Here is a 14,461-nt window from a genome sequence, read left to right as displayed (position 1 = left end):
CTAATAACCATAAACATCATGTATTAATCCCCCATAAGATTACATACATGTTCACCACTCTTTTGCTCATTTTATAATGCTTGAAAAATATTTTCAGACCGTATCAGTCGACTGCTATAAGTACCAGTCAACTGTCATCGTCAAAATGATCTTACAGAGACATTCTGTGCTCATGAACAGTGTTACCAGTCGACTGACCTCATCAAAATGAGCTTACAGAGGTCCTCTGTGCTGAAAATTACTGTTACCAGTCGACTGGTAACTGTACCAGTCGACTAGTACTCTTTTTGGGCAAAAATCAGCCTTTTTTACCCACTTTCAGAAATGTGTCAAAAAATTCCACAGACCTCCAAAAAATCCCAAATTTTGTGGAGAGGTCTATTTTATCCATGTCTACTTGGGAAAAATATATATAAAAATATATTTATCACAGATCCCAAGATTGACACAAAATTCAAAACTAGCTAAATGGTTCAATTGAACCTTGACCTAAAGTCCTAGTTTTGGCTTTCTCTTGATGTATCTACCCATACTAAACCATAATGCATCCTTAGCATTAGTTTATATGACATATATACATCAAAAACTAATTTTCATGCAATATGAACCCAATTCATATTTCCATGCACGAAACATATCCTAATTGTGCCAACCCACTAGGTTAGAGGCTTAAGTCTATCTCCTAACCACTTGGCACATTTGATAACCCATCTACCATGGGTCCCAAAGGCTCTTCCTAACCTTAGAAATCTTAACCTTAGTCACCTCCCTTGGTGACTCATCCACTATGGCTAGGCCATTTCGGTGCACCTCGGGTGACACTTGGCCTATAAAACTCACCTTCTTAACCTTAGACACATTGTCTTTGGTTAATTTCTTCTTGTCCTTAACCTTGGACATCCCATGCTTGCCATAATTATATGTCACCCTAGCATATTCCTTCTTATTGGCCTTAGATGACTCTCCCTTATCCTTGGTCACACCTCCCTTACCAATATCATGTGCTACCTTAGCACTTGACCTCCTTTTGGTCTTGGAGGGACCTAATTTGACATTTTTGGGTCTTTGACCACCCAAATATATGTCAAGTCCTTTAGGTCCAATAATGAACCTCTCTAGGATTTTCTCCATTTCCTCAAGCTTTGTCTTCAAGGCTTGATTTTTCAATTCTAGGGTTCTAACCCTAAAGTCAACATGTCCACCTTGGGCATCCCTAGACCTACCCACTTTCCTAGGCATATGTCTCCCTTTCTTGGGATTAATGCCTAGGTTTTCAACCACCTTCTTCTCCTTAGGCAAGATAGATTGTTTCCTTTTAGGTCTATCATTTGAAAATGATTTTCTAGGGTTATCACCTACATTAACCCTATTCCTATCATTATATCTAAAACCATAAATATGCATGGGAAAATAATTCATATTATTTTTAACATGCATGGAGGAATTTGAATTTGAATTTAAATTCAAATTAGGGTTTACCTTACCCTTTACCTTTGGAGCTCCCCCTTGACATAAGCCTCCATTCTTCCTCCACTTCTTCTCCCACTTCTTCAAGTGCGCCAATTTCTTGAGCTCTCCTCTCCTTGGGCACTTTGTGTGGTAGTGTCCCCACTCACCACACGTGAAACACCTAATGTGCTTCTTCTCCTTCTTCATCTTCCTACAACTCACATTAGTTTCTGAATTAACTTTAGTGAGTTTAGGGTTTACCTCCTTTATCTTCTTGAGCGAAGGACACCTACTCTTGTAGTGCCCCATCTTACCACACTCAAAATATTTGATATGGTCCTTTGTGCTCTTATTGGTAGTTGAGGTGGAGGGTTGAGCTTCCAAGATCTCCTCTTCCTTGGATTGCTCTTCTTCCTCTTCACTTGAAGATGTGGACGGCTCCACTTCTTCCTCCCTTGAAAATGTGGATGATACCTCCTCATCTTCCTTCTCCTCCTCGGATGTTGAACACGTATCAACATCCGATTGGTCCTTCTCCTCTTGGACCAATGAGTCATTCTCCTTAGGCTCCTCCTCTCCTTGGATTGGTGTAGGACTCTCATGAAGCGCAATTACCTTTTTCTAAAGGTCACTTGCGTTCTCATATTCACCTACATTCAATATCGCATTAAGAGGTAATAAATTAATTAAAATTTTAGTTACCTCCTTGTCCGTCTCCGATTGCTCCCTTTGCTCCTTGGTCTAATATCGACGTCGGAGACGTTTTCCCTTCTTGTCCGTTGGAGTTTTAAATGGTTCCTCCAACGCAATCCATTGGTCCCAATTCATTTGGAACCACATCTCCATGCGCTTCCTCCAATAGTCGAAGTCCTCGCACTCATATGGAGGTGAGATTCGGATGTCCCATCCGAGAGGTCCCTCCGACTCCATCTTCTTCTTCTAGCCGCTCTCTTGGCGATTAGTCCAACAAGAGCTCACCTTGCTCTGATACCACTTGTTGGGACCTTGACGTCTGCTAGAGGGTGGGGGGGGGGGGGGGGGGGGGGAATAGCGTCTCACCCAAATCGTCGCTTCCTACAATGGTTAGTGTGCACAGCGGAAATACAAGATAAACGCTAACAATAGAAAGCAAACCTAACACGTTGATTTAACGTGGTTCGGAGATAAAGCTCCTACTCCACGGCTGTCTGTAAGGTGGATGATCCCGATCCGTCGATGGATGATTCCCCGGAGAACTTCCGGTTAGCTCGCGTAGCTCCTTGTGGGTGGAGAAACCTCGCCACAACCTCGTACAAGCACGCTAGATCACTTGGATACTTGGAGACTCTAATTAGGGTTAACCACCACTAATTTCGTCAACCGCAACCAAGCTTCCAATGCTTGGTTATATAGGCCACGGGTTAGAAAACCCCGCCTACCAGTCGACTGCCCTTCGTGGAAATTCGACCGTTGCAGCCCAACGGCTCGATACCAACCCTCTATTCGCTACCAGTTGACTACACCAGTCGACTGATGAAACCACCAGTCGACTGCTACAGTACTACTACAGTAACGCTACAGTACTGCTACAGTAAACCCTAATTTTTGGATTTTACCCCGAGTACATTCACTCAGCACTCGTTCTCGCCCGACCAACCTAGACCTAGCCTTCTAGCCTCCTCCATCAGCCTTGCGTCCCTCGGATGCCTCCCCATCCTTCACGTCTTGCCTTCTGGAGCTTCCATCGCCCTTGTCATTGTTGTCTGGTCTTCCTTTGACAAGAGGTCGCGCCTCCGGGACTTCATCCATTGCCAAGTCACACTTGGACTTACGTTGCCAAGACTATATGCTTGGACTTACACCGCCAAAACTCATCCTTGGACTTTCCTCCTTTGCCAAGATCACACTTGGACTTACGTTGCCAAGACTACATGCTTGGACTTACACCGCCAAGACTCACCCTTGGACTTTCCTTGTTGTACCTGTATCCTGTACACTCACAATGCATATCAAATACAACAATAAACCTAACTTAAACCTTTGCCCAAACATCAAAACCTAGGGTACCCAGATTGCTCCAACATCTTATCCTCCTCGTCCTCCAATTCTGTTCTCCCTTCCTTGATTTGCTAATCTCTTCACATCTTCACCCAGCCAACGTGCTATAATTTTGTCCTTCCTTGATGCATTCTATAGGCATCACGAAGGCACTCAAGGAAGGAGGGCATCTCGGTGTTGCTAGAGCTAATGGTGTCATCAATGGTGAAGAAGGTGAGATTGTCGAGAAATAGGATAAAATTAGAACAAATTTTTGTTTGGTTCCCTTACCCTTACCCCCAAATCGGGTTGTAAGAAAATCTTCCATTTCATGGGGAATGAAGGTCAGAGCTTATCCTTCCTTGTCTTTCCTTTTCTTAGCTCACTCCCTCCCAAACATGGGTTAGAGTTCTCCTTCCCCTTATTTACTCTTCCCTCCCCTTCCCTCATCTCCTCCCAAACAAAGGGTAAGGATCCAGATAGCCTCCAACCACTCCATCCCACTTGGTTACAACAACTCTTACACATATACTCCAACAATGTCGAATGGGCTTTCTCCGCTCACTACCTTTGACAAGTACTTAATGGCTATAGTTATCTCATACTTAATCAAACTTCATTCGACTCTACTCTTTAGTATGACTTGGAGAGGGACATGTGATGGCATCCGAGCCTTGCCATCCAGAGGAATCCTTGCCCAGCTGATCCTCTTCAGCCCATCACTTCTATCAGACTTAATTCGACTCCACTCCTCAGTCCAACTTGGAGGAGGAACATGTAATGGTATCCGGAGTTACTCCCGAGCACTTGACCTCACTTTCAGACCCACAAGTCTCATTTCCCGAGCACTTAACTATCATCCAACAACTTCCCATTTGGGCTCAGGAAGCACGTTCGGGATACATGCTCCTGAGGACTTGGCGCCACCAGCAACATCCCATTCGGGCTCAAGAAGGTCGCTTGGATCTGAGCTCCCATGCACTTGGTGCCACGATGAAGATCTCATTCGGAATTGAGAAGGGCACTCACTCCCGAGAACTCGGCCTTCATTCTGTGGTATCCCACTCGAACTCTGGTCATTTCCTCCTAAGCACTCAACACTTGTCCTGAGGCATCCCACTTGAACTCAGGTAATTTCTCGAGCACTCAACTTCATTCCCAAACCAACCGGTGTCTACTCCCAAGCACTTGGCTTTCATCCACGACGTCCCATTCAGACTTAGAGATCTAGAAACTTGGTAATTAAATACTAAACAAATTCGACACTTGACTTCAACTTCTGACAACCTGGCATAAGGTGACACCTAGGCAACAACTCGACAATGTCCGGTATATAGTCTAATGATTGTCGCCCTTGGTGCCATAATCGCCGGCAATGTCAAGTATACGGTCTAATGACTGTTGCTCTTGTACCCTAACCGCCCTTCATTCAGCCATCTAGTGGACTACGTTGAGATTCCCTTTTGTATATATAAGGATCAATAGAGATAAGTGAAAGGGATGATGGTTTTCTTATCGCATGCGGAGGAAACTCTTTTCCACCAACAATCTCTCTCTCTCTCTCTCTCTCTCTCGTGCGCGCGCGCATTTCTTCTCTCTCGCATTTCTATAGGTTTTTGTTAGGACCTGTGTGAGCTAGAGGAGGGTGAATAGCTTCAATCACTTCCTTTCTTGATCTTGTGCTCATTGTTAAAATGTCCAGTAGAAACCTTAACTCAAAGTTGACGTCACATGCGCAACTCCAAGATTTACTTGGTATCCACCTCTTATGGCGACTAATCCAAGATCGACTCTTAGCGATCTCCCTCCACTAAAATCTTCTCTTTTTTCAGATACTTTTTGAAGGAAGAGAAACCTCTTACAATCTTGTTCTTGCAAGGACAAACAAGAAAGGCAAATACAAAAGCAAATTAAAGCAAAACTAACTTTACATATGAAATCTTTACTTTGGAAGCTTGCTTGTTGCTTTGGATAGCCTCTTGATGGTTAGAAATGCAGCAACACTTCATCTCTAACCCCTCAAGATTTCGTACCTTCTCCTCTAAATGAAACCCTTCTTATACAGTTGTTGTTTGGATTGATTTTTTTCTATCATTGATTGACCTTACTCCTAAATAAATTGTCACGTCAATTCCGACCGTTTAAACCTATAGAACAACTATTTTTACCTAATTGATTGCTAACTGTCAATCGATTGCACCAATCATTTCCAAAGCATTCTGTTTGCTGCTAAAGAAGCTATCAATTGATTACCTAATTAATTGCACCAATTGATTGCTTAAGTAACAAACTTGAAATTCTAAATTTAAGGTTTGCTAATTAATTGCCACTTGTTAACCATGATTTTAATCTTTTCAAGGAGAAATTCATGTCTTTCTTTGTATCTGATCCTGTCGGGAAGCTGAGAAGATGGATTTGCCGGTGTGACATGTCTGAAAAGTTGACTGCATCCCCATGACTCGGTTGATGAGTCGTCTCCTGTGTTGACCAAGTCGTCCGATGTCTTCTGGTCAACAACACCTGCAACCAGTGACCGGGTTGCCCCGATCCCTGGTACCTCGATGCTCGAGGTGGGTCCCGCGCACAGATAAGCATCCATACAATAACAGGATAATAAAATAAGTACAAAATGAATACGGCGACGCACCCTGGCCCCAGGGGGGCGCCCTCGGATGGATGGGTGAGCTGATCAAGTCGTCACTCGACTCTGGATAGCAGATAAATATCCGCCAGGTGAGTAACTGGCTCCGGTGGCTCGAAGCCGGACGCGATATGGATTCGCAGGGCAACGCACGATCTGACTACAACCTCGGCCCGCAGGCTGGAGCGCCACAGTGGCACGAAGGCCGAACACTCCGTCGGCTCGCAGGCCGGGATACAATAACGGCACGAAGGTCGAATACACTCTCGGCTCGCAGGCCGACATATAAACATAGTACGATACCCGAACGACGGTTGCTCGGAGGGTGGCAACGGACAGCTGCCAAGAGGCAGTACCCGCTGTAGTTGTTGGTGCGGGAAGCATCCGACGATCGAACCTTAGTTTTGATAATGGCAAAGGATTCAAAGTTAAGTTAGTGTGTGATCTAATACGTTTGAATAAGTGTTTCAGGAAAGTCCTAACTGCGGTTAGGCAGGTGAAAAACCCTAAGGGGTGGTAACCTTAGGTCCTAGGGGGTGGTAACCCTAGGTGGAGGAAAACCCTAAGGGGTGGTAACCTTAGGTCCTAGGGGGTGGTAACCCTAGGTGGAGGAAAACCCTAAGGGGCGGTAACCTTAGGTCCTAGGGGGCGGTAACCCTAGGTGGAGGAAAACCCTAAGGGGCGGTAACCTTAGGTCCTAGGGGGTGGTAACCCTAGGTGGAGAAAAAGCCTAGGGGGCGGTAACCCTAGGTCCTAGGGGGTGGTAACCCTAGGCGGAAAGTCCAGTCGGTCTGGAGGACCGGACTGGCATCAGGTAATCTTTCCTGAGGGGAGTAGGTGAGGACGCGTTCCCCGTAGAGGGAACAGTAGGCGTCGGGTCGACCTAGGATTTCCGGTTGGGAATCCGAAGTCAGACTCGGATAGTCCGAAGACTGTCAGTTATTCCTTACTGTATTTTATCATATTCTAACACTGTCTTGCAGGGGATTTTGCTCGGACTAACCTTGTTTTGCAGGTGAGGAACCTGCTGGAAAAAGGTGGTCCGGGCGCTCGGGATGGATCCGGGCGCTCGGAGGTCCGGGCGCCCGGAACTGGTCCGGGCGCCCGGGACCAAACTTTATCCCTGCCGCGACTTCACCACGTGGAGCATCCTAGTTGGTTGGCCACGTCACACTCCAGGCGCCCGGAACCGTATATAAAAGGAGGGTTGAGGTGCAGCTTCAAAGAACAACGAATTCCAAGCTTTCTTTTGTGAAGTGCTGCCAATGAGACGACCTTGAAGTGCTACTACTCGACGTCGACAACCCGAAGCTCAGACTCTTCAATCTTTTGTTGTCGGTATTAGTTTACTTATTGCATTAATTGTAATTCTAATTGTAATCTTTCCGATATATAGTTGTTGCCCACCGAAAGCGGTCAATGACCGCGGGCCTTCGAGTAGGAGTCGCCATAGGCTCCGAACGAAGTAAAGCACCTGCGTCTCTGTGTGTTTGAGTTTACTTTCCGCTGCGTTTCTATTCTGTGTTTAAAATCGTTAAAATAGCCACGAGCGCTATTCACCCCCCCCTCTAGCGCTTTCGATCCATCAATTGGTATCAGAGCGGGGTCGCTTTGAATTGGTGCAACCACCATTCAAGCATTTTTCGTGGCTTTGTCGTTTGTATAGGTTAAAAATAAAACCTTACGCCTTTCGTTTTTTCCCTCCAAAACTGTTTTTGAAAAATTAATTTTCATCTTTTCATCATTGGTTGGAATTAACAAAATATTGCGTTTTTAAGAATTTGTGGTAATATTTTTTTAATATTTTTTTTAATAATATTTTATTATTTTTTTTAAAATTCCTGAATTACTATCTTTATTTCTCTCCCGCACTACTAATCCAAGACCAAGTCTTGGAACAAGTTTTATTGTGTTTATTTTGCGAGATTGTCTTTGGTTACTAGAAGGCCAGAATGGAGAACTTCCTGAAGATCATTTCGAGACGTGGATGATCGTCAAGACTGGCTTGGATCTGCCAACGGATCAAGACGACAAGCCACTACCGTACGAGAACTGGGACGCGAACCTTATCAAAAAGGTAGAAGCAAACGCAAAAGCAACGTATACACTTCAGTGTGGCTTAACGAATAAGGAGCTAAATCGCGTCGGCTCATTCTCAAGCGCCAAGGAGCTGTGGGAGAATCTGATTGAGCTACACGAAGGTATTACGATGGTTGCAGGTACAAGTAAGACAGAGGAAAAGATATGGTCCGAGTCTTCAGATGAATCCGGGTCCGACGAAGAAGAACCGACGAGCTTCCTCGCTCTACCAGTACAAGCAACCGTGGCGGAAACTGAGTCCGAATATGAGTCAGAAACCGAGAGCGAATCCGAGACTGAGTCTGATCGAATCCACGAATCCGCATTCATTTCCGAAGGACCAAAACCCACTGTAAGTTCACTACTCGCAGAATTTCAATTAGATAACTTGCATGAATTATTACCTTACTTAGTAAAAAAGTTGGCTAAATCCAACGTCCGGGTTAAGTCGCTCCAAAAGGAGGTAACAGCCCTTAAGGAAGCGACTGACTCGAGCTCTTTAACTGAGTCAGTTCAAATTGGAAGTTCAACTCAAGTCCAACAACTTGAGGAAGAAAATTCCAATTTGAAAGCTCAAATTAAAGAACTCAAGGACACGTTGGAATGGTTCACCTTGGGCTCCAAGAATCTGGATCTGATTCTTGGAAAACAGCGAGCTGTTTACAACAAAACTGGACTTGGATTTAAAACTAAAATAAAATACAAATCATATTTATCGCTAGTTAATAGAAATAATAGAAAAATTATCCAAGCATGGGTGCCAAAATCCAACTTGGTTAATCAAGTTGGAAATGGTCACTATTGGGTCCCCAAGGATCAAGTCTATTACCTTGATAGACCATATCGAGGCTATGATCCAGGGGGAGCTAATAGAAAAACAATATTAAGAGCATAATTTAAATTAAAAATTTGAAATTTGAAATTCAAAATTCAAAATAAATTTAAAATTCAAAATTCAAAATAAATTTAAAATTTAAAATTCAAAATAAATCAAAACTCAAAATTCAAAAATTAAAACTCAAAACTCAAAATTCAAAATTCGAAATTAATCTAAAACTCAAAATTCAAAATTCGAAATTAATCTAAACTCAAAATTCAAAATTCGAAATCAATCCAAAACTCAAAATTCAAAATTTAAAACTCAAAATTCAAAATTTAAAACTCAAAACTCAAAATTTAAAAATTCGAAATAAGTCTAAAAAACTCAAAATTCGGAATTAAAATTTAAAATTCAAAAATCAAATAGAAGGAGGGTCCAGAATAGCTGGCAACTCCGAAATCTATTTACCCGACAGGGTAACCTAACTTAATTTACCCAAAATGGGTAAACAAGAGTAGATTACCCGGATGGGTAAATAAGGATAGATTAAAAAAAAAGGGTTAAATTTTAACTTGAAGCACAGTACTGCTGAAGTTTTTGGATGATAGTACGTTAGGGAAACTTGGGCATCGCATGTCTAGGAAGATATGGCTTCGACCTAGTGCATTTGGCCAAGTGGAACTGACCGAAGCTACCCTTAAATGGATCCTAACTAGTTAGACCAAGGTTTAGTATTAAGTTCAATGGGTAGGACTATTTGGAAAACCTCGAAGGCATGGTTATTTTAATGAGTTCCTTGTGACTCACCATAGCCCAGAAGTTTATCCAAAGAATGCTTACTTGTTGAACCCAAAGCTAAACCTGAATCTAACACAAAGTTAAACATAATCCTAAAATTGAACCTCAATTCATCTCACAAAGATTATAGAATTCCCTGATTGAAAATTTAGATCAGGTGAGATGACTAAGGAATTTCAAATTAATTCAAAATTTCTTTAAAATTCATTTCAAAATTATTTGAAAAATTCTTTAAAAAAAAACATTTCAAAATTATTTCAAAATTATTTGAAAAATCTTTTAAACTCAATTTCAAAATTATTTCAAAAATCTTTTAAACTTAACTTCAAAATTAGTTCAAAAATCTTTTAAACTCAATTTCAAAATTATTTCAAAAATCTTTTAAACTTAACTTCAAAATTATTTGAAAAATCTTTTAAACTCAATTTCAAAATTATTTCAAAATTATTTCAAAAATCTTTTAAACTCAATTTCAAAATTATTTCAAAATTATTTCAAAAATCTTTTAAACTCAATTTCAAAATTATTTCAAAATTATTTCAAAAATCTTTTAAACTTAACTTCAAAACTATTTGAAAAATCTTTTAAACTCAATTTCAAAATTATTTCAAAAATCTTTTAAACTCAATTTCAAAATGATTTCAAAAATCTTTTAAACTTAACTTTAAAATTATTTAAAAAATCTTTAAAACTTAATTTCAAAATTCTTTTAAAAAATTATTTGAAAAATCTTTTCAAAATCAGTTCAAAATCTTTAAAACTTAATTTCAAAATTCTTTTAAAAATTATTTGAAAAATCTTTTCAAAATCAGTTCAAAATCTTTAAAACTTAATTTCAAAATTTTTTTAAAAAATTATTTGAAAAATCTTTTCAAAATCAGTTCAAAATCTTTAAAACTTAATTTCAAAATTCTTTTAAAAAATTATTTGAAAAATCTTTTCAAAATCAGTTCAAAATATTTAAAACTTAATTTCAAAATTCTTTTAAAAAATTATTTGAAAAATCTTTTCAAAATCAGTTCAAAATCTTTAAAACTTAATTTCAAAATTCTTTTAAAAATTATTTGAAAAATCTTTTCAAAATCAGTTCAAAATCTTTAAAACTTAATTTCAAAAATCTTTAAAACTTAATTTCAAAATTCTTTTAAAAATTATTTGAAAAATCTTTTCAAAATCAGTTCAAAATCTTTAAAACTTAATTTGAAAATTCTTTTAAAAAATTATTTGAAAAATCTTTTCAAAATCTTTAAAACTTAATTTCAAAATTCTTTTAAAAATTATTTGAAAAATCTTTTCAAAATCATTTTAAAATTATTTTAAAACTTAATTTCAAAACTTAATCTTTTCAAAATTATTTTAAAACTTAATTTGAAAAATGATCATTTCAAAATCTTTTGAAAAATCATTTGAAAAATCCCTTGAAAAATTATTTCAAAAATTATTTGAAAAATCATTTGAAATATCCTCTGAAAAATTAATTTCAAAACCCTTTTCAGAAGTTATTAAATTCTTTGAAATTCTAAACTCAATTAATTTTTAAATCTTCAAAATAATGGTCACCTATTTGGAATTCTAACTGATATTTTCAATGTTGTAAATTAAAGTAAACTCCATGTCACACTCACTCATATACTAAACATGCTTGTTAATCTAGAATGAGTGAGATGGAAAATTAGGAAAATAATTTTTTAACCTCTCAGGCTTGAACTCCTGAACTCAAAAATTTATTAAGGCATCAATTAAGGGGGAGTGATTTTGAGTCGGTTTTAAAATTAGTTTTTCTTTAAAAAATTTTGACTTGACCTCAAAATTAAAAACTATTTTTGGCATATCTTCGAAAATTCAAGCTATTTTTTAACTTTAAAATTAAAATTATTTATGACCTGACCTTCAAATTATAACTCCTCTATAAGCTAAATGTTTTCAAAGCTAAGTACTTAATTAAGTTTTCTCTAACTAAACTTAGTTAAATTATTTTCTAAACTTAGCTAATTGGCAAGATGTTCTCTAGAGTCAATATTAAAGTTTAAGCATGCTTGTACATAAGGGCTCTGATACCTGATCAAAACCAAATCTTGACTCATGCTTGGACCTTAGGGCTCTGATACCTTACTAAAACAAAATGACAAGCAATTAAACATTAAGGTTATCGCTTCTCCTTTGCCTTAAGTATTCTTGAAATTCATTTCAAAAACATGCCTTAAGCAGCTTTTCAAAATCTTTCTCCAAATTTAAAACTTTCAAGTGTCCCCTATTTTGAAATTTTTTAAGCTGCAATTAACTTCTTTAAGTTGAAACTTTTCCTTGGAAAACCTGAATATTTTTCCCGGAAAATTTCTGAATTTGAAAATTGTGTTTTGAAAATTTTTCTGTGAAAATTTTGGTAACTCCTCAAAATACACTAAGTTAAAAAGAGCTCCTTGCCTAAGTTAAATGGATTCTGCTAAATTTTGTCTTGAAAAATTAAGTTTTTCAAAACTAGCTCATTTTTTATATATGGCAAAGGGGAGAGTAGAAAAATTCAAAGAAAGAGTAGAGAAATTCAAAGAAAATAGTTTAAAGGGAGCTTGTATTAAGGGGGAGCTATGTTTATCTTGCTATCACGCTTATCCTATTTCTTGTGCTTATACATAACTGCATAATTTGTACTTAACATTGAATTTCGGTTGCCATTATCAAAAAGGGGGAGATTGTTGGTGCGGGAAACATCCGACGATCGAACCTTAGTTTTGATAATGGCAAAGGATTCAAAGTTAAGTTTGTGTGTGATCTAATACGTTTGAATAAGTGTTTCAGGAAAGTCCTAGCTGCGGTTAGGCAGGTGAAAAGCCCTAAGGGGCGGTAACCTTAGGTCCTAGGGGGTGGTAACCCTAGGTGGAGGAAAACCCTAAGGGGCGGTAACTTTAGGTCCTAGGGGGCGGTAACCCTAGGTGGAGGAAAACCCTAAGGGGCGGTAACCTTAGGTCCTAGGGGGTGGTAACCCTAGGTGGAGAAAAACCCTAGGGGGCGGTAACCCTAGGTCCTAGGGGGTGGTAACCCTAGGCGGAAAGTCCAGTCGGTCTGGAGGACCGGACTGGCATCAGGTAATCTTTCCTGAGGGGAGTAGGTGAGGACGCGTTCCCCGTAGAGGGAACAGTAGGCGTCGGGTCGACCTAGGGTTTCCGGTTGGGAATCCGAAGTCAGACTCGGACAGTCCGAAGACTGTCAGTTATTCCTTACTGTGTTTTATCATATTCTAACACTGTCTTGCAGGGGATTTTGCTCGGACTAACCTTGTTTTGCAGGTGAGGAACCTGCTGGAAAAAGGTGGTCCGGGCGCCCGGAGGTCCGGGCGCCCGGAACAGGTCCGGGCGCCCGGGACCAAACTTTATCCCTGCCGCGACTTCGCCACGTGGAGTATCCTAGTTGGTTGGCCACGTCACACTCCAGGCACCCGGAACCGCATATAAAAGGAGGGTTGAGGTGCAGCTTCAAAGAACAACGAATTCCAAGCTTTCTTTTGTGAAGTGCTGCCAATGAGACGACCTTGAAGTGCTACTACTCGACGTCGACAACCCGAAGCTCAGACTCTTCAATCTTTTGTTGTCGGTATTAGTTTACTTATTGTATTAATTGTAATTCTAATTGTAATCTTTCCGATATATAGTTGTTGCCCACCGAAAGCGGTCAAGGACCGCGGGCCTTCGAGTAGGAGTCGCCATAGGCTCCGAACGAAGTAAAACACCTACGTCTCTGTGTGTTTGAGTTTACTTTCCGCTGTGTTTCTATTCTGTGTTTAAAATCGTTAAAATAGCCACGAGCGCTATTCACCCTCCCCCTCTCTAGCGCTTTCGATCCATCAGTAGTCACCGGCAACGGCCACTAGAAGTGGTGCTTGGCGGCGGAACGCTGCTCGCACGAAGAAAAGAAGAGGAGGTAGCGACCAGCGACCGGTTTCGGCGAGGAAGGAGCAGACGATGCTGGCGGTTAGGTCACGGTGGCGTGGAGCCACGGCTCGATGGCGGCGGAGCAGCGTGATGCACCGGCAACAACGGCGAGAGGCAACAATGTCGAGAGAGAAGGGAGGAGGTGGGTCGAGGATGATCGTCGCCGGCGGACCTCTCCAGCGTCGGTGACGATGGATCAAGAAGAAGCTCTTTCTTCTTCTCCCTGTGGCGGCGGCGGAACCCCCCGCCCCCTCTCTTCTGCGTGAACAGTGTTTCTTAAAAACACTAAAACCCTCAAGGTGTCAAAAGACCCAACTGCCCCCTCATTCTCCTTAATTGCCCCCTATGCCCCTGTTGACATCCGGATCAGTATCCAATTGACCTTAACCTATCAAGACTTTCTTTGCTGAACATCTAATCACTCTTGAACTATCAAGACTTTTCGTTGTCAAATATCTTATCAACCATGACCTAATGAGATTTCATCATCACCTAATATTTAGTTGACCTTAACGTATTAAGACTTTACTGTTGCCTAGCATCCAGTTAGCCTTAACCTGCCAGGACTTCCTCAGTCATGTCAAATGTCCAATTTTCCATGACTCACTTGGATTTTTCTCTGGCTATTTTTCTGTTGAATTTTTTATTACCAAGTGTCTGATTAATCTTGACCCACTTGGACTCTTCTTTTGTCAACTTCCTGTTGGACTTTCAATTACCAAGTGTCCGATC

The sequence above is a fragment of the Zingiber officinale genome, chromosome 1A (assembly GCF_018446385.1).
Source record: "Zingiber officinale cultivar Zhangliang chromosome 1A, Zo_v1.1, whole genome shotgun sequence".
Taxonomy (NCBI): domain Eukaryota; kingdom Viridiplantae; phylum Streptophyta; class Magnoliopsida; order Zingiberales; family Zingiberaceae; genus Zingiber; species Zingiber officinale.
This window is presented reverse-complemented; position numbering follows the sequence as displayed.